We start from the raw sequence: 26,562 nt of genomic DNA, 5'->3' as shown, positions 1-26,562 counted from the left end.
AAATACCGAAAAAAAACATTAAAATTAATTAGCATCGAATCTGCTTATTTTTATTTTCAATGAATGACGATGAAGATATGTAAAATAGAAGAAAATTTTGGATTCAATTTGCTTATACTTACTGCCAACTGCGCCCTCCACTTTATTTTAATAACAATAAAATATTAAAAAATACGAAATGATTATAAACGTTATATTATCTATTTGATATTTTGTACTCCTAAAATTCGTGCGCCCGGAGCAAGTGCCACCTCTGTTTCCCCTAAAACCACCTCTTCAAATATGCTCGTTAGAAAACCATATTCTCATTAATATTTGGCTACTACATTCTCGGTGCGTATAAAAAGCTATTCCCATTCAATTTCCCGTCAACGATCCAGTTTATATTTATCAGTCACTAAATAATGGTTGGTTAATTGTGGGATAAAGGTCGGACAATTGTTGGTTAGTAGCTGTTGGTTAGTATTTTTAATCAGGTATTAGCTTGAAAAAGATATATGCAAAATAACCATTTGATTTTATTACTGATTCCATGATTCCAAATATATACAATTCTTTGACTGCGCTAAAAGTTATTAGCAGAAGACTATTTGTATATATTCAGAAATAAGGGCAAGACAACCACGAAAAGAAATCTTCTTTAATGAAAAATGCATAAGAAAAAACTTTTTCCACGCAAGAAATTTTTCAAGGAAAAAGTAAAGAGCTAAATTAATTCAAAGATGAGCAAAAATAAAGTAATATAATTTTCGAATCACAAAACTACCATAAAGAACCAGTAATAAGTAAATGAAACCGACGAACAAAAATTATAACAAATAACCGAGTAAAATATTAATCACGCATAAATTAAATGGAGCAGGGCTGACGCCCTCCATTTCTTCTAAAGGCCAGAACATAATCTGCATTTTTCTGAAAACGATCCTTAATTTCAGCTGTATGTCTCTATTTCTCATAATATCGAAAAAAAAATCACCATCATACTCAAGATTATTGAACAAAACAAATAAGTGTAGATTGACTTTTTAGTATGTATACTGTTATTTATCCCTTAAAGTCCTAATAATATAGAATTCATTAAAGCTAAAAAAAGCTAAAATATTTAAAATATGTTTGGTTTTCAGAAAAACGTTAAAATTATGTTCTGGTCTTTTGGAAAAATGGGGGGATATAACGTATAGATACAAACGCTTCAAACTTTATTACATCTAATTCAATATCTTTCACTTGTTTCATTTCATCCTAAATACATTGTTTAATGTTAAAATAATCAGATACAACAAATTTATTTCTTACATGGTCAAAATGAGCCATAATCTCACCTTAGCTAAAGAATAAGTTAAAAAAAGTTTTTTTTTCAGCTTAGAGCAATGAACAACATTAGATCATAAGGAGGACAGAAATTATTCTGTAGCCTATATGAGAGGTGTCCCCTGCTCAACTCCTTGCTTGTTACGCTAAAGTCTTTTAGTTCTTTAAAAATGAGTTTTGTTCCAATACAATCTTCGTCGCGATTGAACAGTTGTTCTTGAAGAATTGACGTAAAAAGTCAAATTTCGGTATGAATAAAGAGGGATCGAGGGGGAGATCTCCTTGCTGCATGAAATTGTTTCGGTGTATTTTCAACAAATTGAAAATACTTGTTTTTTAAGTTTAACTCCTCATCGATTTTTCAAATCATGCCAAGGTAAAACCAAAATGACATAGGGTGCCGGCTCCATAAACCATTGATTATTACTGATAAATTGTGTATGTTAATAGTTGTAAATTGATTTGTAGTGTTCCACTCATTCAGTTTTTCTGCTTTAGAATTAAGATGGTAGATTGCAATCGAAATTTTTGACAAACTTTGAATATTTAGTTAAAACTCCGGATGAACGGTAGTTTTGTCGAAGAACCCCTTAATAAAATTTTCACTATAGAATAAATGGAATTCCAGTAAATAGAAAAAGCTACTACTGTTCTAATGGATTGACCCTAAACAATCTTTACAATAGGGTTCTCTGACTTTTAAGTACGTTACATTGTATACGCATGTTTAAATACGTTGAAACAAAGTATGCAAATAGGAAAAGAGAAAAACATTTAAAATCAATGAGAACCAAACTCCTAGTAGTTCTTGCCCCCTCCCTCTCCCAATAATTATCTGGCAAGGCACATGTTACCCCACCTTACCTATTCTACTTCTGTACCGGTATACATGTAAATGTAATATTTTATGCTACATAAAAAAATAGTTACAATGGGAGGGGCATTATTCCCCCCCTACCCCCTCATAGCACCAATAATGAAAATGTAGACCAAAATCATTACTGGAACGGACAGAGATTCGATATAAATTTCTTGCCCACTCCCCCCCCCCCCTTCACAAAAATTTATTCACTTTTCTTTCAGAACACTCAATGAGAGTTAGCATATTTCGGTTTTATAATGCACTCTGTCAGGCATCTGTCCCCCACCCATAAAAACACTCATCACCCCTCCTTCACAATAACTGAAACGTACTTGTACATCATTGGGAATAATTTTAATGAAAATAAAGCAAATTTGTTTTATTATACGAAGTTTTAAAGAAAAAGGTCAGATAAATTTTATTCAATTTTCCTGCAAAGGATGTACCACTTATTAAGGCTTCAAATGAAGGAGAATAAGAAATTAAATCTTAAACCATACATCTTTCTATATTTATGTGAAGGATCAAGGAGAGTTGCACAATTTGGGTCACTTAAAATCTCTTTGATCACTTAAACTGGCACTAAAACTTTTTATTTATGTTAGAATGAGCCCTCTCCCAATCTCTGAAGATCATCAGTTTAGGATCACCCATGGGTAAAAAATAAATATTTCCACGCATCTGTGATCTTTCTTCTTGGAAAAAAGCAAAATCCTACAGTTTTGTAGATAGGAAGCTGAAACCTCTATAATAGGGCTCTCTGATATGTTGAATATAACGTTGTGACAATTATTATGATCATTTTCCTGTTTTGGGATGTTTCCTCCTTTTTCAAAAAAATCGGGCAAATTTTCTCAGAGTCGTAGCTTTTTATGGGTAGCAATAAACTTAATGAACTTTACATGTTTGGAATCAGTACAAACAGTAGTCAATCATTTTGTTATATTGATTGTTATCAGATTTTTTTTTTAGCAAACAAGTACAAAGTAGAGACAATAGGGAAAATCTTTTCAAGACAGTGGAAGCTTCAACGAAGTTTCCACTTCCTTACTTCAACGAAGTTCAACCAGGACCAGGAGTCCTGGTTGAACTTCGTTGAAGTAAGGATGCTAGGGCTATTTTTAAAAAAAAGTTTTAAAAAGTGTTTTTAATTATTTAGTTTTAATTCTTACAATTTGATGTAAGTTCATTTATATATATATATATATACATATATAGTTTGTCTCTTATTATTGTATTGTGCTGAAGACGGCCCTTGGACATAGGGCCGAAATATCCACAGAACTAATTTCCACTGTCTTGAAAAGATTTTCCCTATTGTCTCTACTTTGTATTTGTTTGTTATGCAAAGGCAGTGTGGTCTTCGTCGCTATTTTCATTTTTTTGTAGAGTTTCCATTACTGCCCCAAGTTGTTTGTACGTGATATACTTGACGGAGAATGTCACATCATCCTCAGGCTTATTTAATTCTTGGAGTATTTTCAAATTAGTTTACTATGTTCGATGACCCGGCAGGCTGAGACAGTGCCGAGTTAAAAAAAAAAAAAAAGCTAAAAAAAACAGGATACTAGCGTGGGGGAGAACTATGGAAAACCAAGCTGTTGCTTCAAAATTACGTAGGAGTAGGTTTATTAAGGAGTAATATCCTACCCAATAGCCCTGCTTTCTAGATTTTTCTCCTTCTACAAAAGTAAAATTATATTTTGTCTCTAAGTCAGTGAATGTACCCGACAATGTTAAGTTATTATGAGGACAGTCGTTTTCATTAGGAAATGTGATCAATTTATATCGAAGTCTATTGTAAGTTAACAATTTCATTAAGTTAAAAATAACGTTGGCACTATTTTCCCATCCTTGTTGCAACCAGAATCGTCAATTAGGTAATAAAATAGAATGAGTGCAGTAAGGAACTATACTTCAGTTTTCTGTTGTATAATTGATAGTATTGCATAGTATATAGGATATTTGACACAAATACTCAACAGGGCTATGGCCATAACAAAAACCATACAAATACAGTTCACAACATACAAATACAACTAACAACATACAAATACAATTAAAGGATTCAATTTGAACAATTGAGAAGTCCCTTCGTTGTCAAACACCTTTGGTCCTTAGTTTTATCGATTATGAGCAAGCTTTCGATTCTGTTGATAGAACAGCGTTAACAAAGGTCTTATCGTTATATGGTATACCAGAAAAATACATTAAAGTGATTTGCGCTATGTACGAGAATAATACTGCTGCGGTTAAGGTAGGAAATGAGGTTAGCAACTGGTTTTGTATTAAATCAGGAGTTAAGCAGGGTTGTGTTCTATCCCCCTTTATATGGATCATTTTGATGGACTTCGTCTTAAGCAGCACAGGAAAGGCAATTGGAGACCATGGAATCAAATGGGGAGGAAGAACGCTCCTGGACTTAGATTATGCTGATGATTTAAGCATATTAGATGAAAGTGTGAGCAAAATGAATGAATTTTTAGAGGTTTTACGAGTTCAGGGTGCTAAAATAGGCTTGAAAATTAATGTTAAGAAGACTAAGTCACTAAGGTTAGGAATAAGTGAAGATGAACAGGTGACCTTAGGTAACGAAAAGATTGATCAGGTTGGGAGCTTCAGTTACCTTGGTAGTATTATTAGTAAAGATGGTGGGAGCAGTGAAGATGTTAAAAGTAGAATAGCTAAAGCTCAGGGTGTTTTTTCACAGTTAAAAAAAGTTTGGAAGAATAGAAAGATAAGCCTACAAACCAAGATTAGAATATTGGAAGCTACAGTGATGACAGTGGTCAAATATGGCTCTGAAGCATGGACACTCCGAAAAGCAGATGAAAATTTACTAGATGTTTTCCAGAGAAATTGCCTACGGATTGTTCTGGGTACCCGGCTGACTGACCGTATTTCAAACAGTAGGTTGTACGAAAAGTGTGGTTCAATCCCGCTTTCTGGGGCTATAATGAAAGAAAGGTTGAGATGGCTAGGCCACGTTCTACGGATGAAGGATGACAGATTACCGAAGATTGTCCTTTTTGGCCAACCGTCTGGGGCTACACGGAAAGCAGGTCGTCCTTGTCTGGGTTGGGAGGATGTCATAAATAAGGATTTAAAGGAAATGGGAACTTCCTGGGAGGGTGTAAAGAGGGAGGCTTTAAATAGATTAGGTTGGAGGAGGAGCGTGCGTAGCTGTGTTGGCCTCAGGCGGCTTGGTGCTGCAGTGAGTTATTAGTAGTAGTAGTAGTAGTATTCAATTTGAACATTTTATGAAAACAGTTAAAGCACAGAAAATCTTTCAAAAACACAACTGCACACAAACAAACTCATTACATACCCCTCTCACGATAGGTTTTACCTAAACAAAAAACCGCTCCAGAATCTAACTACTAATAAAACAAATATTTCGTGGAGATTTTTCCACGCAAGGGTCATCCACTCCAAAACTTTCCCTTCTCAAGACCCTTATGGAGATAAGGAGAAGTAGCATGCTCTTTACTTTAGATTAGGGTCTGCGATTTGACGAATTTCTTAGGTATTACAAATCTTTCTCCTTGAACATACAAGAGAGCCGTTAAATGAAGAAAAACTGAGAAACAAAGTAGCTTATATCAAGCGTTGTATCAGACTTTCGTCACTATGGAAACTAATAGTCATATTCTATTATTACGAAAAGGCTTAAGAAATTTCGTCTCGAGTTTTTATGCTGATTTGAGCAACTCGTTCATCCAGAAGTAGAACGCATTATGTATACCTGTGTTATGACAATATTGAACTAGATAGCCAATCTACGTCTTTTGAACTTAAAGAACCTTTTTTGACCTTTCAGAAGACTTTCAATGTCTCCAAGACTTCCATAACGTCGTCCAGACAATTATGTTTATTCACAAAAAAATACTACCAAAATCTGTCCAAATTATGACGATCGACCATGAAAGTTCAAGCATTTTTAGACACAAATTTAAAACAACCATCGAAAAAGCTAAAAATCCGGTGCATATATCTTTTTTTAACAAGGATCCAACAAGTGTCCTTTTAAATATGGAATTATATTAATATTAAATCTTTAGCTGTATACTTACTAAGGAAACAGTCGCATTCACCTCAACCGACATAGAGAAATCTCATAGGTCGATGATATCACACAGAAGTGTTAACAACTTTGTCCACACCAATGGAAAAGGTATGGTAAGTTGGGCACTTGGAAATAATTTTAGTTTGGGATGAGGGATAAGTTTTGAAAACTACAAAAAAGACATAACTTGTATAGAAAACACATAAAAAAATTTTTCGTCAAAATAGCAAACGAATTAAAATTCTCATCTCCTATCAAGCTCCTGTCAGCAAAATTGGGGAACTTTGTATTCTTATTTGTCAGAAGAAAGGTCACGGATGCGCATTTATTTGTTTTTTTCCTTTTCCTTAGGGGTGATAGTATCGAACCAATAGTTCTAGAACATTAGGAGACGACTAATTTGAACAAAACAATTTTGTGGTGCCCTTTTTTAGCGACCAAAAAGATTTGAGTGCAACTAGCCTCCCTTCCCGCGCTCCTTTTCTCCCCAAAATCGTCAGATCAAGATTTTGAGATAGCCATTTTTTCAAGCAAAGTTGAAAACTCCAAAATTATACCTATAGAAATAACAACACCCCCTTCAACTCCTGGGGGTAGGTCCTATGTTATAAAATTTGCTCATTGTTTATGTATATTATTCGTTATTGGGAAGTATGCAGACATTTTTAGGGGGAATGGAGATTTTGTGCTCAGAATAGATTTCCATGGGGATAATTTTCCATGTGGCGTGAAATTTCTGGGGGTGAACTTTCCAGGGGAAATTTTACACTGGGGGGATTTAACAGAATTCGCATACGAAATTCTTTTTATTTGTCTGACTTTTCTTTGCCTGTTCACGTTTGCATGTGGAGCTGTCGCAGGGGAATTATACAAGGGAAATTTTTTGCAACTTGGATTTCCAGGAAATAATTACGGAAGGGGGGATTCCTGAAGTGAAATCCTCAGAACATACTTTGCACGTTACTGAAAACAAAGCGCATTTTAAATGTATTCACATTTTTATTTTAATAGATAAAAAATTCTTGAAAATTTAAGGAATAAATATCAGTATATGGGCATAAAACTGCAATCCAAGGTCATTTGTTTTTTTTTTTCCGTAAATTGTAAATTATGGTTTGGTCTTGAGAAGGCATGGGGGTTGTCAGTACTACTCATATTCATTTTTGCTTGTTTTGAGTTCGACTCGTCTATTAACTGTAATTCTGTTCGTTTTCGGTTTCGTTTATTTGTTGATGGAAATTTGGGGTAGTTTTACGTTTGAGATATTATTTGAATTTATTTATGCACAAATTTGGTTTAATGGACTTCTTTACTTTGTATTGTATTGTATCAGATTAACGACGCTTCTTGACTACTAAGGTCCCTGAGTCGGCCCTGCAGTGCATTGCTGCAGCTTGATTCGATCCCTGGGTCCCGTATTACCAAGCTAAGGTCAAACCCACTGCGCCACCACAGGACGGACTTCTTCACTTTCCTTAGAAACAAATTATTGTTTTTTTTTTAATTAATTTCTATTCGTTTTTTAATGATTACACATATTAGGGGGACACCTCTTCAACGCCAGGCTCTTGACGCAATTTTTTTAGTACTTTACAAAGCTTCATATTATACTAATTAAATGACTCGGTGAAAATTTACTATCTAAATCCCGGTGAAAATTTACTATCTAAATTCTGGTGGAAATTTATCCTTGACAATTACCCTTAACATCTCCACGCGTAAAATTGAATCGGGAAAGAACAAAAAAAAAAAATGTAAAGATAAATAAAAAGAATTTCGCTTGGAAAATTCCCCCAGTGTAAAATTTCCCTGAAAAGCTCATTCCCTCTGAAAACCTCCCTCTCTATGGAAATTCTCCCCTCTGAAAATTTATCATACAGAAAATCACCTCTCCCCCAAAAAAATGTATGTATACTTCCGTTCTATTCATACATACTTGCAGACCTAGAACAAGTTGACACTTATAAATTCCTGATTAACCACCTACCACCCCCCCTCGCTCTGCCACCGAGAACTTAATTTTTGCACACCAAATAAAACAAAATTTTAAACGACAAGAATTCCCGGAAAAAAGATCAGATCCTTTAATCTATTGAATAAAAAATTCTTTTTCAACTGAAAGTAAGGAACAACATTAAAACTCTAAGCGAATAGAAATTATTCCGTATATGAAGGCGTTGCCCCCCTCCTCAATATCTTGCTGTCTACGCTAAAGACTGGAGTACTTTTAAAATGGTTCCTATTCTAATTAAATGGCCCTTTTTGTTTTAAGAGCCGTTCTTAGATAATGGGACAAACAGTAAAACTTTAGCGTAAAGAGAAAGACATTGAGGACGGGAGCAACCCCTTCATACACGGCATAATTTCTATTCGTTTTGAGTTATAATTTTGCTCCTTACTTTCGGATAAAAAAACTTGTTTTTTTATTTAATCAGTTAAATAAGATGAAATGGCAAACCACAACAACAGGTCAAGAGACATTCTTTTGATTTTTCTACGTGGCGACTTATAGTAGTCGCCATGTATTATACATTCAACCAATCAGTGTATTCGAATTCAGTCTTTTGCCTCGTAATCGTCTTTGTAAAACCCCTTATCTTGGTAACAGCCATCCATAATATTTATGTTTGAGTGAATCTTGATGAACCCCTTTTGAGTGAGTATTTTTCAAAATCTAGTGGGGGATATTTTTTTTTGCTTTTCAATTTTTTCAACGAAAATACCAAAAAAACAATTTTCCAAAAAATATCCCCAAATGATGTATTTCAAATGGAGTAGGGGGAGGGGGGTTAAAAATCTAAGGGGTGGTCAAATTGCCTTCTTATCTGAAAAATGCCTTTAGTATTCTACTGTAATTTTCACAGCGTAATTAATTAATATATATACGTACAAACCGCTCGCACAGTTGTATAATAGTGAATTGACAATAAAAATTAGTAAACAAGATCTATTATCCGCAAAACTAGTAGATAAGACGATGGCTAGGGAATAAATTCGTATAAACCGGGCCGGAGATTACGAGCCTAAAAATATTTGACTGATATTCAAAATGGGGGAATATCCTTCAAAAGTCAAGGATTCGTACCGAAAATTGTACCGTCAGATTCAGTATATTAGAGAATTCTTGTGTAGAGTTTTCAAGCTCCAATGTTGACCTGTGAAAATATGGAATTTCGTATTCTTTGCCAGCAGAAGAATCATGGATGCGTGTTTTTTTATATTTACTTTTTTTCTTTTTTCTTCCTATGGTTGTTAGTATTAAACAAATAGTTCTAGAAGATTAGGAGAGAGCTCATTTGAACAACAATTAATAGTTTTAGGGCCCTTTTAAAGTGACCACAAAAATTGAAGGACAACGAGCACCCCTCCCATGCCTTTTTTTTCCAAAGTCATCTGATCAAAACTTTGATATAAGCTCTTCATATACTGAATAATTTCTGTTGGTTTTGAGTTTTAATGTTGTTCCTTACCGTAAGTTGAAAAATAATTATCTTTTTATTTCATTGCTCCCAAAAAGCTGGTTTTTGTCGATAGTGGAAGGTAAAGAAGGAATATGCAAACTTTTTACAGTTTAAAATTATTTAATTCGATTGTAATTAAACTGCTCTTTCTAAGACGAAGAAAAAGACCCGAAACTGCAAGGATAAAACAGACCCAGGATGTGGAGTAAAAACACAGAAACGACTGTACACATATACAGACATATAATGATCCATAAATAGGGGCCCATAAAATAATTTCATTAATCAGCCAAAAAAAATATACTATGGAAATATACCAGAACCTCTGATTGATATCTTAAAGATTTAATTAAGATGTCAATGTTTCAGATATATAGCGATAGTCACAAACTTCATGATTTTCACGATAATACTTTGCAACTCTCAATGTTTTTGCTTATATTATGCTTTGGTGATGAACTTGAGCCTGCAGTCCCTGACAAAAATGTTTCACATGGGTCTGAATTGCTGCATATTGCCTTAGTGAATTATTATAGCCCAAAATGAATTAAAAGGCGGGACTGGCACTTTGTTAAGATGATCACATGGGCACTGGCACTACGAAGATCATCACGAGCTAAAATTGACTATTTATAATTATTATATTTTAGGCCAAAGTTCATATTGATAGCCAAAGTAACACGTATATGACAGATGATCAAGTTTCATTTGCCAGTTCAAAATATGGTAAGATCATCGTTTTTTCCCTTGTATTTGCAATGGGCGATTTAATTAAAAGTTGTTAGTTTATGAGGAAATTATTTTTGATAGTAAAAGTAGTATAGCCATAACAAATTATAGTACACCCAGAAGGGGTGTGATTTTCACCAAATTAGTGTTAAACTCTTATTATGGCATACACTTCTTATCAAATTAACCTTACTAGCCCCTGAAAATCGAATCAAGGGTTATTTGTAGATTTTTCTTGTCAATTAAACAAAAGTTTTGTCGGTGGATAGGCTTTGTTCATCAAGGTGAAACCTTCTAAGGTTGTTTAAGGGATAAAGAAATTCTAATACTTTGTTGTAATTCAGCTGATATAACTTTAACATATGAAAAGTTTTTTTGCGCATGTATATTGATTGTTTTCAATTCTGTCATCGATTTTAAAAAAAAATATGATGCAACAAGACCGCTTACAACTGGTTTCTATTGGAAATTAAATCCTTTTAATTTATTCAATTGATATGACCCTGACAAGGGCTTAATTTTTGTGCATGAACTTTGATTCCTTGAAAATATGTCACCGATTGTTATTTAACACAGATGAAGCAGCAAGACCAAGGAGTTTGCCATTTTGATTTCATTACGATTGTAAGGATGTGATGAGAATTTTCCTGTGGAATTAACACTTTGAAACAAATTACAAAACTTCTGAGGAAACTACGGGAAATAAATATTCTCCATTGCCCATCCCCTTCCAAATAATCTCCATACCAATATAGTCCTCTCAATTGCCCGTGATTTTGTCATTTCTCCATGGACATTTCAATGAACCGTTGCACTTCCAAGCCTCCTTTGGCACCTCTTGAACATTACACTCACACCCCGTGACACATACCTGGCTAATGGCTTTCCGTAGCCCGCGACTGTCCCTGGCCCGTGGTAGGCATATTCCCGTTGCCCCTCATGATCTGTGGCGTGTCGTGGCCCATAGCTCATCATTACCCATGGCATTCTGTGGTAATTGGCACTCCATGCCATGGGGTATATTGGTACATATTTTGTACATATTTTGGCTATATATTTTGGCTAATCATGGCCCGTGGCCTGAACCTCTTGAAACCCCCCCTCTCACCAAAAAATAGCCATTAGATTTTCCATGTCTTCCTCGCCCTACTGACCCCTCTATCCTCCCCCAGAAAAAACATAATTATCTAGACTCCTGAAGACCCCCTGCCTCCCCATGGTCCATGCCCCCTTCCCCTAAAAAATTCATTAACGATATTTTATTGCAGCTCTTATGGGTCTAGTCTAATCTGTGTTAATGGAATCTTGAATTAAACGTCTGATTAAGTTTGCGAGTTTTACCTAATATTTCGAAAATCCTATTTTGTATTTCAAAACCTAACACTGGGATTTTCGACCTAGTTTTCTAGGTTAATATAGTTAACAGTTTCATGTTAATTTTAGGGTTGGACAATTCTGTTCATGTGGTTCTGACATTTACAAGTTTCTATTCGTGTGTTTCTATTTTTTTTAATTCTGTTCGCGTGTTCCTGACTTTTTCAAGTTTCTGTTAACGTGTTTCTGACTTCTTGAAAATTGTGTAAGCATGTCTTGTATTTTTGAATTCCTAATAACCATTAGATTAGGTTGACATATTTTTTTAACTTTTCGATAATTCTCGTCCTGTCTTTCAAAAACTGACATGGGAGGATGAGTAGCATAGGTTAAAATAATTCACTTCAATCCAATTCATTTATTTAGTATCATAGAACTCAAACAGAACAATTTAAAACCAAAAAGGGAACAGTAAAACGAAAAAAAAATACATCAGATACAGTGGCTCCAATGGCTGAGCTTGTAGGGGAGCTAACTTAGGTTTTGCTCACTTATTGAACATTCTACGTGTGTTTTTCCAATTTTTCTAGTTTTCATTCACATAATTTTGACTGTTTGAAAATTCTGTCTGCTTGCTTCTTTCTTTTTGAGATTTTATTCCCGTATTTCTGAATTTTTGAAGAACGTTCACTTATTTCTTACTTCTTGAGATAAATATTTAATAGTTTTGACGTTATTAAGATTCTTTTCACATGGCACGTTTCAAACGTCTGGAAAATGTATTCTCATTTTTTTTCAAGTCTCTATTCATTGTCTGTTTCTTTTTGAAAATCTAATGTGAGTGTTTCTGACTTTTTAAAAATTCTGTTCGTCTGTTTCTGACTTTTATTAACATTTTCTAGCATTTTTTGGCAGTTCTAAGAATTCCCTTTGTTTTTTTTTACTTTTAAAAGTGTGTGTTTGTACGTTTCTGTCTTGTAAAATTCGGCTTGGGTGTTTCTGGGTGTTTGAAGCTCTGTGTTTTTGAATTTGGGTACGCGCATGTCTGACATTTTGAAAATTTGTTCCGGTGTTTCTGACTTGTTTGAATTTTTGGCTTGTTTGAAAGTTCTCATCGTGTGTTTAGACTTTTTCAAGTGTCTGTTCACATGTTCCTGACTTTTAGAAAATTTGACGCATATTTTCGACCTATAGAAATTTTTTTACATGTTTCTCTGAATTTTTCCAAATATTTGTGTACGTCTTTTGAGTTTTGAAAGCTCTCTTTACCGTTTTATTATGTTGATGTTTGTTTCTGACTTTAAACAAATTCTGATCATGTGTTTCTGACTTTTTGAGAATTTTCTAGGCGTGGTTTTAATTTTGAAAATTCTCCTCGTGTTTTTCTTAGTTTTTAAAATTTCATTTCACATTTCTCTGATTGTTATGAAAATTCCTTTCGCGTGTTTTTCACTTTTTGAACAGTTTATAAGTGCGTTTTCTGACTTTTTAAAAATTCACTTTGCTGTAAAAAGTTTATCGTTAGTTGTTCAAGGAAAGAAAAAATAGCTAAGCCATCCAATTTGACTCCAATACACATTACACTTTCACACGTGGAGCACTTTGAGGACGATTTCAGCTATTGTAATAATAATTAGATTATTGCTGGTGATAAAAATACTTGTGCTTCAAAATACATTTTGACGAGTGGAAAGACGAAAATGCCCCCCCCCCCCCTAAAAAATTCTTCTACATTGAATTCCCGCTTAACAAATAATACCGGTGGTTCAATTGTCTTAAATTCCGATAGTCCACAAGTTACTTGAGATATACTTCTTGGGTATACGGTGCCAGTTCAGGTTTATGCTTCCGGCTAGGCCATAGAATGTTACTTGAGGAATGAAGGTATTTTATTTCTTAAGACTGAAACCTCAGTTTTTTCAAAAGATAAAATGAAAGTAATAAAAATCAGGAATACTTTAAGCGTATGGGTCTGAAATGTTCATGTTTAACAAGTTAGTCGAGATATTCCTTTTATCCATGAGAAACTACTTGAGACATCAAGGTATCTCATTTTTTAAAAATTGAACGGTAAGTTTCTAAAAACAATTTAATAATAGTAATAAAATCAGATTTATTTTAAGCAAACACATTTGAAATAACCACGGTCCAAAGGTTACCCAAAATATAATTTTTAGTCACAAACGTATTTTGTTTTTAAGAGTGAAAACTCACTTTTTAAAATAAATTAACAATGTTAATAATATATTATGTACTCAAAGCCTGTGCGTCCATAGTCCAAAAGCTACTCAAGATATGTTTATTAGGTATATGATGCCGGCTGTGACAGAAAGGTATTTTCTTTCAGAAATTGAAACCTGAGTTTCTTCAAAAAATCTAATAACTGTAATTAAATTAAATATATTTTAAGCACATGCATTTGAAATACTGCGTAATCCACAAGCGTTTCAAAATATGTTTTTAGCGAAAAGCTGCCACTTGAGGCGTGAAGGTACTTTATTCTCAAGACTTAAACCTAAGCTTTTTTTAAATATCTAACAATAGAAATAAAATCAAATTTATTCTAAGCGTTTGCGTCTGAAATACTTATGTTCGACAAATTACTCGAGATATACTTCTTAGCCCCAATATGACAGTTGGAACATGTAGGTATCTTATTTCTCAGGACTGAAACCCAAGTTTCTTAAGACCATGTAACAAAAGTAATAAATTCAGTTATATTTAAGGGCACGCACTTGAAATGCCCCTGATCCTTAAGTTACTTGAGATAATACTTTTTAGCAATACGATGTCAATCGAGAATTGAACGCACCATTATTCTTAACTCTAAAACCTAATTATTTTACAACGATCTTACTCTACCAATAAATTCGGATATATCTTAAGCGTATGTGGCTCAAACGCTGAAGCTCTACAAACTACTCGAGACATACTTTTTCGCCACAAGATGCTAGCTGAGATTTGAAAATATCCCATTGCTCAAGAGTGAAACCCAGGTTTCTTAAAACGATCCGATAGAAGCCTATACGTTTGAAACACTCATGTTTCACAGGTTAATCGAGATTTACTTTTTAGCCATAAAATGCCAATTGAGATACGAATGTACATTATGTTTATTTAAATTTAATGGCTCAAGGATCAAAGGTTTATTTAAAGGTTCAAGGGCAACGGGCCACGGATGGCCATTCATGTCCAGTCATCTCCTCAATTGTTTCATCATTTGTTTCATAGGGGTAGCTCCGAAGAAATGTCTCATCCTATGACAGATTTGAGAACAATGAAAGCGCATGTGCTAAATAACTATGCCCTTATCAAGCACATATCAGCTCAATTATGAAAAACGATTTAATTTCCTTATCCCGTTAAAAACTTCAGCAAGTTCTATCTCGATGGACCAAGGTTATCCACCGGTGAAAATATTCAATGGACCAAAAATATCTGCCAATAACCCTTGATCTAATAGTGAGGGGCTATTAGGACTAATTTGATAGGAAGTGTAAACCATGGTGAGGGATAAAAAAAACTTATTTTATGAAACATTTAACCCCTATAAGCTTGCCATTATTTGTTATGACTATACTACTAGTACGTCAAGTCACATTTAAAGTATATATAAAGGGTTGATTTCCCTACATCATATTTTTTTGCCAATTGTAATGTTTTGCAATTTTTGCACAATCATTTTTGTATTTTGCTTGAGAAAACTTTCTGCAAATTTTAACATTTTTACGTGCTTTTGATGTTCAAAAGCAACTATAGGAAACTTCAAAATTTTTGATTTATGTGTTTTGCAAAAAGGCGGTTTAAATATTTCCAACCAAGATTGAAGGCTTATATTGTTGCAATTTATGTTCATTGTACTCATTTTTTTGCACATTTTTTTAAATTTCCCCCCTTATTTACTGGAAAACAAATGGCACACTACTGTTTAAATTTGAAACTAAATTATAAATTTTGATTCCAAAATGTAAATTCTTCTATCGCTTTGTAGCTATAGCGTCTTAATATGCTAAGAAAGTACTAGATTGTTACTCAGTTACAATAAAGAAGCAATCATGTAGTTACAGCAAGAGGTGATGAAAATTTTAGTTTTCAAATGTTTAAATTTTAAGATTTTGATATTATACTCGTAAAACTTTTGGTGACGCAATCACAAATACAGAGACGTATGATTGGGTAGATGGCGGGAAATGATATTCTCCACGTTGTTTTCCCTATTTGCCAAAAAATAATATTCCGTCACATCCAAGATTCAATTATATATTGTTAATTTATGAGTTAAGCCCTAATTTGTGTATTAGCAAGGAGAGATAAGTCGTTGGTTGTGGGTTATAGATAGATACCTTGTTGATTTTCATAGTAACAGTCAAGACACCAACTGGCTTAAACCTGTTCATTCGTACAAGATTTCCTGAAAGTTGTCAAGGTCAATTGCAAGGGAGTTTTTTTTTACTGGTTTCCATGGTATTAAAGTTTATTGTGGGTATCCAGCTTATCATTAGGCAGCAAAAGCTATTAGAAAAATAAGAAGATACAGTCTTATCAAATATAACATTTTTGAACAAAATCAGAACCACCTCGATTACTAAGTTAAAAGCTGGACAGATAATTCGAGCCAAAAACATCCAAATATTTTGGGCCGTATAAAGACTATTAAGAATGCGAGTTTTATATTCCGGTTCAGTTTCATAGTGTGTTATTATGTTTTAATTTATTCTGTACCAAATCTTATATGAATTTCTGTTTTGAAGCACCTGTAGTTTAAGATGTTTTACTAGTTTTAATGGCTCTACTACGAATTGCTGGTTTATTGTTGTTTGTTTACTGGTTACGCAATTACGCTTGAAAGACAGAAATCCAAAACCAGTCTGAACTTCGGAAATAAACAACCCACAAATTTCTCTGCACTATATCAAATTAATACCGTAGCCACCATGTTTTTAAGACACAAACATTTGTTTAATTCTCCTTCTCTTCTGTTTTTTTATTTTACCAAATCAGCCTCGGTTAAAACTACTCTTGAGAAGACTGATTAGGGTCACTCTCCTCTTTCGTATGACTTTCTTCCTTCTGTTTTCTTTTGTTTAGGAATGTAATAATGAGCCACATTGTCTTACATATAATGGATAGCATTAATTAGGCTTATTCCTCAAAATTAACTAACGAATTCATAGACAAAAAGGCTCAAATTATTTTCTTCCGTCTCAAGAATTTTCTATTATTTGTCCCCGGTAAATAATACCATATCATATTCTTTCATTTCTATTATCTAGAGTGGCAATAAGACCTTCATAAAAATGCTGTGAATAAGGAAAAACTAAAATATGATGCTCTGCTATTGCTTTGGACTAGGGATTATTTTTGGAGGGACAGGGGAATAATTTATGGATTAACTTTTTCTTTTATTTTATTCATTAGACATTAAGTGCTTTAAAGCCTAGAATGTAGAAGTGAACATAAGAGAATTTTTAAGAAATTAAATTACAGTAAATGTTAAGAACTTGACCTTTTAAATTAACGAATTTACTTTTTTAATATTTATGATGGCTAAAACGCAATTTATTGCTCTTATAGGAGCAAGGTTTCGGTTGAATTAATCAGATAAAATACTATGTTTCAAAAGTTTATTCACCGAGAGAGAAAAAAAATTCTAGCCGGGAGAAACAAATTAGCATAAAAACAGTTTCATAATTTTAGAAAAGGGGAGAAAATTCCTCCAGAAAGGGAACAATCTTGGCAAAGATTATACTGAAGCATTTAGAGAGCTCATATTTTTGAAATTACAGAATCTAGCAGAGATTGTTTCTCTGCTGGACACGGACGCGTCCTGGATACGTGTTTATTTTTTTCCCTTCGGGGGTGATTCTATCGAAACCAGTGATAATGGAATATTAAAAAACGGTTTATGCAAAAGGTATTTTATGGTGTCAGTGTCTTTTTAAGCAGGAAAAATATGATTTTATTTTGTAATTTGCATGCAATTTGAGCCTAATAGCCCAAAGAGCTTGTTTGTAATCCTCTGATACTCCTAAGGACAAGGGGGAAGGGGGGGGGGTCTGAAGTCTTAAAAAGTTCACTCTTAGAAACGAGTTTTTCAAATTTTCGTGAAAGGTCCTTAAAAACAAAGTGGGATTGGAGACAGGGTAATTCCTCAAGCTAAATTCAATCGAAGCGACTAAGCGTTCAATATAAACATATTTGGGTTTGGCACATCCTTGCTTGTTTTTGAAATACGTCAAATCTATAATTTAAGATTAATTTCGTGTATTAGCTTACAAATAAGCAATTCCACCAGGAGCGACGTCGCCAAAAAGCACTGTTGGCACATAGGCACATAAACTCCGCTCTCCTTAGTAAATAGAAAATTAGAAAAGTAGGGCTCAGACACGTGTTTGCTTCCAAATGTTAATTAAGGTAAGATAGATGCTAAAAGCCAAACAGTTTATCTTTTAGAGGCGTTGTATACGGATATTTTTAAATAATCGTTTCAGTGACCATATATTCAACAATAGACTACACAATAATTTCAGGTCAATCCTATTGACTTTGGTTGTAAGAATTAAAGGTGAGATAAGTTGGACGGAATAAGAATGATGGGTTTCCAAAAGTCTTGCTATTTTTGGAAAGACACCCCTGTGGGTTCGAACTAAAAGAAAAAGTCGGAAGACTTTTTCATTCCTTCCCCGAGCTCTGAACAGTAGCACTGAGCAGTTGCTTCCTGGAGCTCTAGTGAAAAGTAGAGCTCTGAACAGAGTTAGGTAGTTCCCTGTGAGATCAAGATTTTCAGGCTGATAAATATCAGCGTAGGATTTGTCTATACTCCATCGATTGGAGAAACTCGTGAAATATCCATACGTGCCTTTTTTTTTCTCTGCCTGCGCTCAAAATTTTAAGTTTATCATCCTTTTCTCTTCAATGTCGTAGCTTCAAAGTAAACTATTTTAAAAAATATTTTTCAAATGAAGTGTTTTGATCTGGGAGATCAAATCGTGCAGCTAGTAACCCTCAAAATATTTTCAGTTCATCATAATTCACTTAAAATTCATATTTTCCTTCTCAAGGCCTCGGAAGCTGCCTTGCCGTGTGTCAAAAAGGTGATTCTTAGAAACATCGTCTTTATTACACTTTTTGATATATATATATTATATGATATTTCGTTGACAAATAGCTAGACCTAATCTTGAAAACTGCTAGTTTTCCTGACAAATTAGTGGAAACATCCAATCATGAAACCTCTATATGTTTGAAACCTGACAACCGTGTAATAAAATTTATATTTTTATTAGTTGCTGTCCCGCCCAGAAAATTTTTGCCAGGAATTGACGAATTTTCCAGTCAACCAAGTGGTCCCAATCATGTGAGTCTCAGAAACTATTTAAAAAATGAAACAAGCCAAGAAATACCTGGAAGTCTTGCATTTGTTGTTACTTGTGAAGATCCATTTAGTGCAGAAAAAGACGATTGTGAGCAATTGTCCAGTGCAAGTGAGGGTAATCTGAATTTATCCCAATTAGAGTCAAAAAAAGAAAAGGGTTTCGAGCTTAGTAAATATGTTAATCAGCTTTTAGAAGATACAGTAGGCAATGCTTTTGTAAGTGATGACAGTTTTTAGGCCTAATATCTCTTGTTGCAGAGGAAAAAAAACAAAAAAGCAGTTTGTACATTTATATATTAACTAAAAATAGTCAATCTTTAGTCAAAAATTGAACTGGGATTATCAGTCTAATCACAAATATGACAAGTAATTGGAGAAGACTCTGCATGAACCAGGTCACTTGAACGAGCCTAAAGTAAATACTTAGATTTAAAATATTTACTGCAAGAAGAAAAAAATGATAAATGCAGGCGCCACAAATAGTTTTGTTTTAAAACTTAAGACAACACAGATTCAAAAGGCTTAGATTAGATTAAAGTAATTGGTTTTTATGTCTTTTATGTACAATGGTTTCCTCAAAGTAAACTTGAAATAATCAATGCTTATTTTCTAAGCTAAGGTTCTAAATACAGGGGCAAAATCTGGGAGGGGTAGAGAGGATGGGGAAAAATACCACCTCCCTTGATTTAATTTTTTTTGTCTTTATAAAAATATTATATGGCTCCCTTATAAATATAACAATACTCGTAAATACAATGTAACAGAATAGACAGTTCTTCGTTTTATTTTAATCCTAGAAATATTTTTGAAACTATTATGAATTAGTCAAATATCTACTCGAACATCTCTACGGATCCAAATTTTAGACACAAGGACTATGGTGAGGAATTTAGAGGATGTGGTATTTAGCAGAACCTCTAAGGTTGTGCGTCTCAGGTTTTGCAATTTAGAGGCTGTTACACAAGTCTCTCAAAAACATCTGTCCAAATTTGTCACTTTCTTAATCAATCGTATTTCTGCAATATTACATCATACAGGTTTTTAAGGTTTCAAGTTTGTACTTCATTATTTATCTGGTTATGACGATCTTTTTTTTTACATTTTGGGAAGTTTGCACATCCCTGAAGTTTTATTGTTTGTTCGTTTTTCAATAAATGTTTTATTAAAGTATTTGCAAGAAGAAAAATAAAATCTACAAAAGTGAAATACTTGATAAGTGTTAGGTGTAGACTTATATTGAATTATCATCATCTTCTAAATTGGGGAAGATACATAACTGATACATAACTGAAAACCTACAGTGGATACATAAACTGAAAACAATGAACGAAAATCAAACTTAGAGAATGAACACTTTAGACGTAATAATTAGTTAGTAATTTACCTTATTTGTGATATTCGATGCATGTCTATCAAATTTGAAACTTGAATCGAAGCAAAACCCAAGGTTACAAACACTCTCTACGCTTGAAATAGATTTACCATCGACGAAGAAGTGGTAATGTTGAGGGAGTCTATGCAAATAGTGTACAACATTGCACTTGGTTTCGTTAAAGTTCGAACACAGAGTTCACCGTACACAACCGGCACAGAGCATCCAAATCCTCTTGAAGTGAAAATACCTCATATTCATTTATGGCTGACCTGTAAAATTTTACATCATCTGCGAATATTTTATGGTCAAATGTTTTAAAATACGCGGCAAATCATTGATAAATAGGCAGAAGAGTACCGGCCCAAGATAACTGCCTTACGGAACTCCACTTATGACAGACATAGGTGATGTCAAACAATCACCTACCACAATCTTTTGGATTCTATACGTAAGATAATCAGTTATACATGCTTCAATTTGCCAGCTGATACCATATAGTTGAAATTCCTTAATCGGAAGTGGGATGGAAATTTTGTTAAACGCCTGGAATAATCAATATAAATACAATCATCAGCATACAACTATCTGCCATCAATTGAAAATCATTAATCACCTCCAGAAGTTTCGTTTTACAAGAAAGCCAGTTACGCAACCCATACTAACCTAAATGCCATAAGTTATTTTCCTCAAAATGTGCCTGGATTCTGCTCACCAGAATTTTCTTCATTATACGGGAAAAAATAGACTAATATGAAGTCGGTATGTAATTTTTAAAATGGGACTTTGAACCATTCTTGTACACTGGCCTAATGATTGCATTTTTCCGAGCCGAGGGAGATTCACCAGACTTGAGGCAAAGATTGAACAGATATGTGAGTGGTTCAGCAAGCGCTGATGCAATTTCGCATAAAATGATATTTGAAAATTCGTCAATATCCGGTGCCGTTCCAGCATCAAGATTTCGCAGTGTTTGATACACCTGCTGGACCGTAAAATCTGAATCCTCAAATTCTTTTATTAAATCTGAAGGAGTTAATTGAGCATATATTTCTGTGTTCGTTTGTGTGAAAAATGAACTAATTTTTTTTTAAGTTGTGATTTTTCATGATTGTCATCTATGTCTGAAAGAATTTCAGGATTTATAAAGGAAGTGGATAATAGGGATTGAGAAATTTGGTTCGTTTTTACATACTTCCAAAATCTTCTTTGGCAACTTTAGACTGATGCAATGGAATTCGACTCGACCTCTTGACGATATTGACGAAGGAACCTGTTTGCTCTATTTCTAGCTCTTTTATCTTTTTACAGTTAATAAGAGGTTTTAATTTGTATATGCTCAAGCCAACCATCATCTTTTTCTTTTAGCATTTGTGCAATACACTGAGGAAAGATCTGTCTATTTATGTAAGACTGCCTGCTAGTAAATATTGGCTCATATTTATCTTTACCTTCTTTAATGGCCTGCTTAATAAATTCGAAGGACTTATCAGCGGTGGCATTACATTGCTGTAACTCATCTTAGATTGAAAGAGACAAAATATAATCAGAAAATTCAACGTAATTCGTTCTACCATAATCATATTTGGGAGAACTGTTGGGGGTATCAGCGAAACTCGAAAAACAATTTAATAATATCGCCAATTCCAAATAATCGCTTTTTCCTAGTGATGGTAAGAACTCAACATTAGTTGCCTAATATCATCAGATGATTTCTTAATTAAAACGTCCAAGACTGAAGAAGGTTGAATTAGCCCGCAAACGAATAAGGTTCTTAATGTGCTGATACAAGTAATGCTCTTGTAAAGTTTGTTAAAATTTATCTTCAAACAGCTCATCAGAAAGTTGCTTTATATTTGGGGTCCAATCAACGGGGGGTTGGCTAAAGTCATCAACTAATAGAAACGTAGAACTAAGTAAAGAAATACAGAACATATACTGCAATACTTTTTTTATAATTAAATGTTGACAAATCACTAACACTAATGTGTTAGGTAATCTCTTACAGTTCGGTAACTACGGTAAACTCCTACAATTCTAAAGCACTAGTGGAACCAGATAGCTTCAGATTAATAAGTAAACATTCACTTATACTTGAAGAGATTGGGTCACTAACTTCCGTATACTTCTGCTAGGTATGAACATAAATGAAAAATCCACGCTTATAATTACTGCTTACAATGGGATTATAATCACGCACTTATTAGAAATACACATCTGGTTATTGGCAGGTCTAGGGTAGTAATTCCGTCATAACGATGACATGGGGTTTGAGGGCTAATATTAGGGCTTAGAATTTATCATTTTTCGAAGACAAACAGTCTGCGTTTGTATAGAAAATAGATAAATTACTCTATCGTTTCCCCAAGAAAAGAAATCCGGTCCTGCTTTGCCGTTTCTTATCTTCCAACCTGATTCGCCTGCTCCTTCCTTTTCTTGAAGTTTTTGCTTCAAAATATTGTACTTTTTCCTACATGTAAGTTCGACGTCTGTGTGATCATGAGAAAATACGAAGCCTGTGAACATATCCTTTATGTATGACGGATTATTTGACAGAAAGAAAGAAGCAGCGTCTCGTTCAACGGGGCTACAAAACATTAATTCTGCGGGGCAATACTTTTCAGGTTTAACTTCACCAAGGTTTCAGCGTGTTCATTTAGAAATTTCAAATCCTTTGAGTTTTAGTTTTTCTTCATAGTGGAGTTTGAATCTTCGGCAAGTCCATACACGGTCAGATTTTTCGGCCTTATAACAAAATTATTCAGGCTGCTATCGGATACCTGCTTCCCATAATATTTTGCTCAAGCTTTTGACTCAGGGTCTCAAACTCAGTTTTGATATAAGTTTCAGTATGTTTTTTCATGTCCTGAACTGAACGTTTTTGTGGCCAAGTCTTTCTCAACCCTTGTTATTCTGTCACTCAGTAGCTTTTGCAGCTAATCCAATTTGTCCTGATTCCTCTTTTCGATGTTAGCAAACGATGATCTGATCTCATTCTTAATAATATCCTTTATCTCGGAGGCAGATGAACTATTTTGAAAGACTTCAGCCTATTTACAAACGGGACAACACCTCACCGAACCACAAGGCGACAAGTCACCTTTATGAACAAATGATATTCCATTTCAGTCATTTCGATAAATTCAATGCAAAGCCAATGCTGACAAGATTCACAGAGAAGAGCGCAACTATTGTATTTTAATCCTTTATCCCAGGCTTTGCAACTGTTCGTTCCCTTTGTTGGAGACGGGTTCCGACTCTTAGCTTATACTTGGCAAACTCTTAGCTTATGAGGTGTTTTGAAAAAAAATGATAGTCTTTAAGATAAAATGATAAAGTTTCAACGCTCCTGCACTAAAATGTGAAAGGAAGGTGTTCTTCCACCCTGTGATTTTGGTGATGCCTTTGTCTTTTCACTAACTAGCTAAACTTCGCTGTCCAGCGTTGCCAGAGATATCCAGTGATTATTGTTTGATTTTTAACGGCATGTCTGTTTAAATAAATACGATTTGTGCTCATTTATAAAAAAGAGTACAGGTTTGCTGTTTGAAAAAGTAAACATAGGACACAAAAAATCAGTCCAACCAGATTTGTTTCTATTTTAGGTTCTATTGGCTCTTAAATTCCAATTAAGGTACACATAGCTTGAAATTTTAAGCAGATCAATGAAACAAGAAAATTTCGCACTAATGATCAATGCAGCCGTATTACACTTCAACATTTATTGTCACTGATAAGCTCCACCTGGTCTACTTAAATCAAAATTTTAAATCTACCTGAAAACGTTGAAAATGTATTTCGCTTTCAGTCTTTGATTTAATGTAGCTTTTTACATTTCTGTGAAAAGCTTCTTTTCTCGGAAAAGCTCCTTAAAATTAGTTACTTTTCATATTTTCTATAAATTGTTTTTCTTTGCTGGAAATGAAAAGAGAACAATTGTATTTGTGGGCTTTTTCTTTAAGAATCAAGACTTTGCATGCCACTTATATTTTGGAGGGACTTCTCCAACAAATTTTAATAGTAGTTGAGTTGTAGAGATTGACTTGAAAATAAAGGGATTGAAAATCTGCATAATTTTTTAGAATTTATAGGACTTAAGCCATTCTGACTGTGTTAAAGTTTGTTTTAACTGCGTGTTTATTTAAATAAATGTATTTTCGGAGAATTTATTGAACAAGTTCTGATTTGCTGTTAAAAAAGAAGAAGGAGAAGAAAAAAGAAATTATAATTTCAAGAGCTAATCTAACCAGATTTGCTTCTAGCTGGGGCTCTCTCAATAAAGACATTTTAATCGACATGTCTTCATGGCCTGGAATTCTAATCAAATCAGCATAAAAAACAGAGCATTTGAGGCAAAGAATTTATGCAACCGCATTTTTTTTCTTTCGATGAGGTCCTATCGGTCCCTCCAAGTTAAATGTTAAGAATCTTTTTGATCCTACGCTCCAATATTCCCTCACAGTCTCAGCTGGGCCCTTTAAACCATTAATTTATATCCTTAGTCATGCCTGAGACATTACAGACATGCATAGCATTTCTGAGAAATTGTTGATAGGCCATTCTGACAGTCAATATCCCCCTCAACTTAATAGCCTCAGCTTTTCTTGAGTTGATGTATATGCACCATTTTGACAAACACGATGCACTTAGTGTCTTTGATTTAGTTTAATATCTCCCTCCGAGTTCCCTCGAGACTTCAACTTAGTATCCTTAGTCGTTCCTGAGATATTAAAAATGCACATTTCTTACGAGGGTGATATACATAGATTCTTTTGATTTTGTCCAATAGTCTCCTTAGCGTTCCCTGAAAATTTCTGCTGAATGCCCATATAAGTTCCTAAGACATTGCAGATATACCCTTTAAACGACTTTTGTACACATGATGTCATTTTGAAATGATAGTTCAGTATTACTCTCAACTCCCCTTGACAGTTTCAACCTAATACCTTTTGCTGCTTAGGCCTATTGCATTGGCCTACATGCTATTTTGACAATCAAATTTAATTCAATATCATCTTTGACATTGCTTGGAAATTCAAATTTAGTATCATTGACTATAGTGTCTTTTGATTTTGTTCAACATCCTCCTTATTATTTTTTAAGGATTTAAATTATTATTGCCTCAGAAGTTTCAAGATATTGGTGAAATGGCATTTTGACCACCTCAATGTTTTTAGTGTCTAAGGATTTAGCTCAATATCAACCTCAATGCTCCCTGAAAGTTTTAACTTAGTATTCCTAGCTATAACTGAAATTTTGAAAATACTCACTTTTGATTACCTGTTTGTAAAAAGCGTTTTTGATTCGTCTCAGCATGTAATGAAGGCTTGAACTTGATATCCGTAGCCGTTCCTGAATTTTGCACATGCACTCCTTTTTTACCTTTGACCTTTTTTACGCATGCAGCGTCTTTTGACTTTGTCCAGTACCCTTTTTACCTTTAAATGAAGGTTTCAACTTAATACCCATAGAAGTTCCTGAGATATTTCAGATATTCTCTTTTGACAACCTGGATACACATCAAACATTTAGTTTGATACCCTCTTTAACTTCACCTGAAAGTTCCAACTTAATAACCGTAGCTGTTCCGGAGTTATGCATTTGTGTCATTTTGACAACCTTGACGCACTTTTGTCTTTTGATTAAATAAAAAAAACAAGTTTTATTAACTGGAAGTAAGGAGCGACATTAAAACTTAAAACGCACAGAAATTACTTCGTATATGAAAGAGGCTGCTACCTCATCAACGCCCCGTTCTTTACGCTAAAGTTTGACTCTTTCTCTCAATTCTTCTTTTTAAAACAGTAAAAAATTTTAGCGTAAAGAGCGAGGTGTTGATGATGTAGCAGCCTCTTTCATATACGAAGTAATTTCTGTGCGTTTTAAGTTTTAATGTCGCTCCTTACTTCCAGTTAATAAAACTTGTTTTTTTTTATTTAATTTCTGAACGTTTTTGAATCAATGCATGTTTTGATTTTGGCTCTCCGCAGAGGAATAATCAAACAAAATTTGCATATTTTTTTTTTTTGGCTAAATAGCTTTCTCATAATTTTGATCGAATGATTTTGAGAA

General features: G+C 34.0%; 1 long non-coding RNA gene across 2 annotated transcripts; it reads left to right on the top strand.

The window, feature by feature from the left end:
* The first annotated feature begins 33 nt into the window (after nucleotides 1-33).
* On the top strand, nucleotides 34-21,817 carry LOC136036122 (uncharacterized). Of its 2 annotated transcripts, none has more exons than XR_010619641.1 (3): nucleotides 34-444; nucleotides 10,351-10,426; nucleotides 19,030-21,817. It is a non-coding gene; the product is annotated as an uncharacterized LOC136036122 (long non-coding RNA). The 2 variants fall into 2 exon arrangements; XR_010619640.1 differs by having other exon boundaries at nucleotides 35-458.
* Nucleotides 21,818-26,562: the final 4,745 nt, after the last annotated feature.

This window comes from Artemia franciscana, chromosome 15, assembly GCF_032884065.1.
Source record: "Artemia franciscana chromosome 15, ASM3288406v1, whole genome shotgun sequence".
NCBI classification, from domain to species: domain Eukaryota; kingdom Metazoa; phylum Arthropoda; class Branchiopoda; order Anostraca; family Artemiidae; genus Artemia; species Artemia franciscana.
This window is presented reverse-complemented; position numbering and strand designations above follow the sequence as displayed.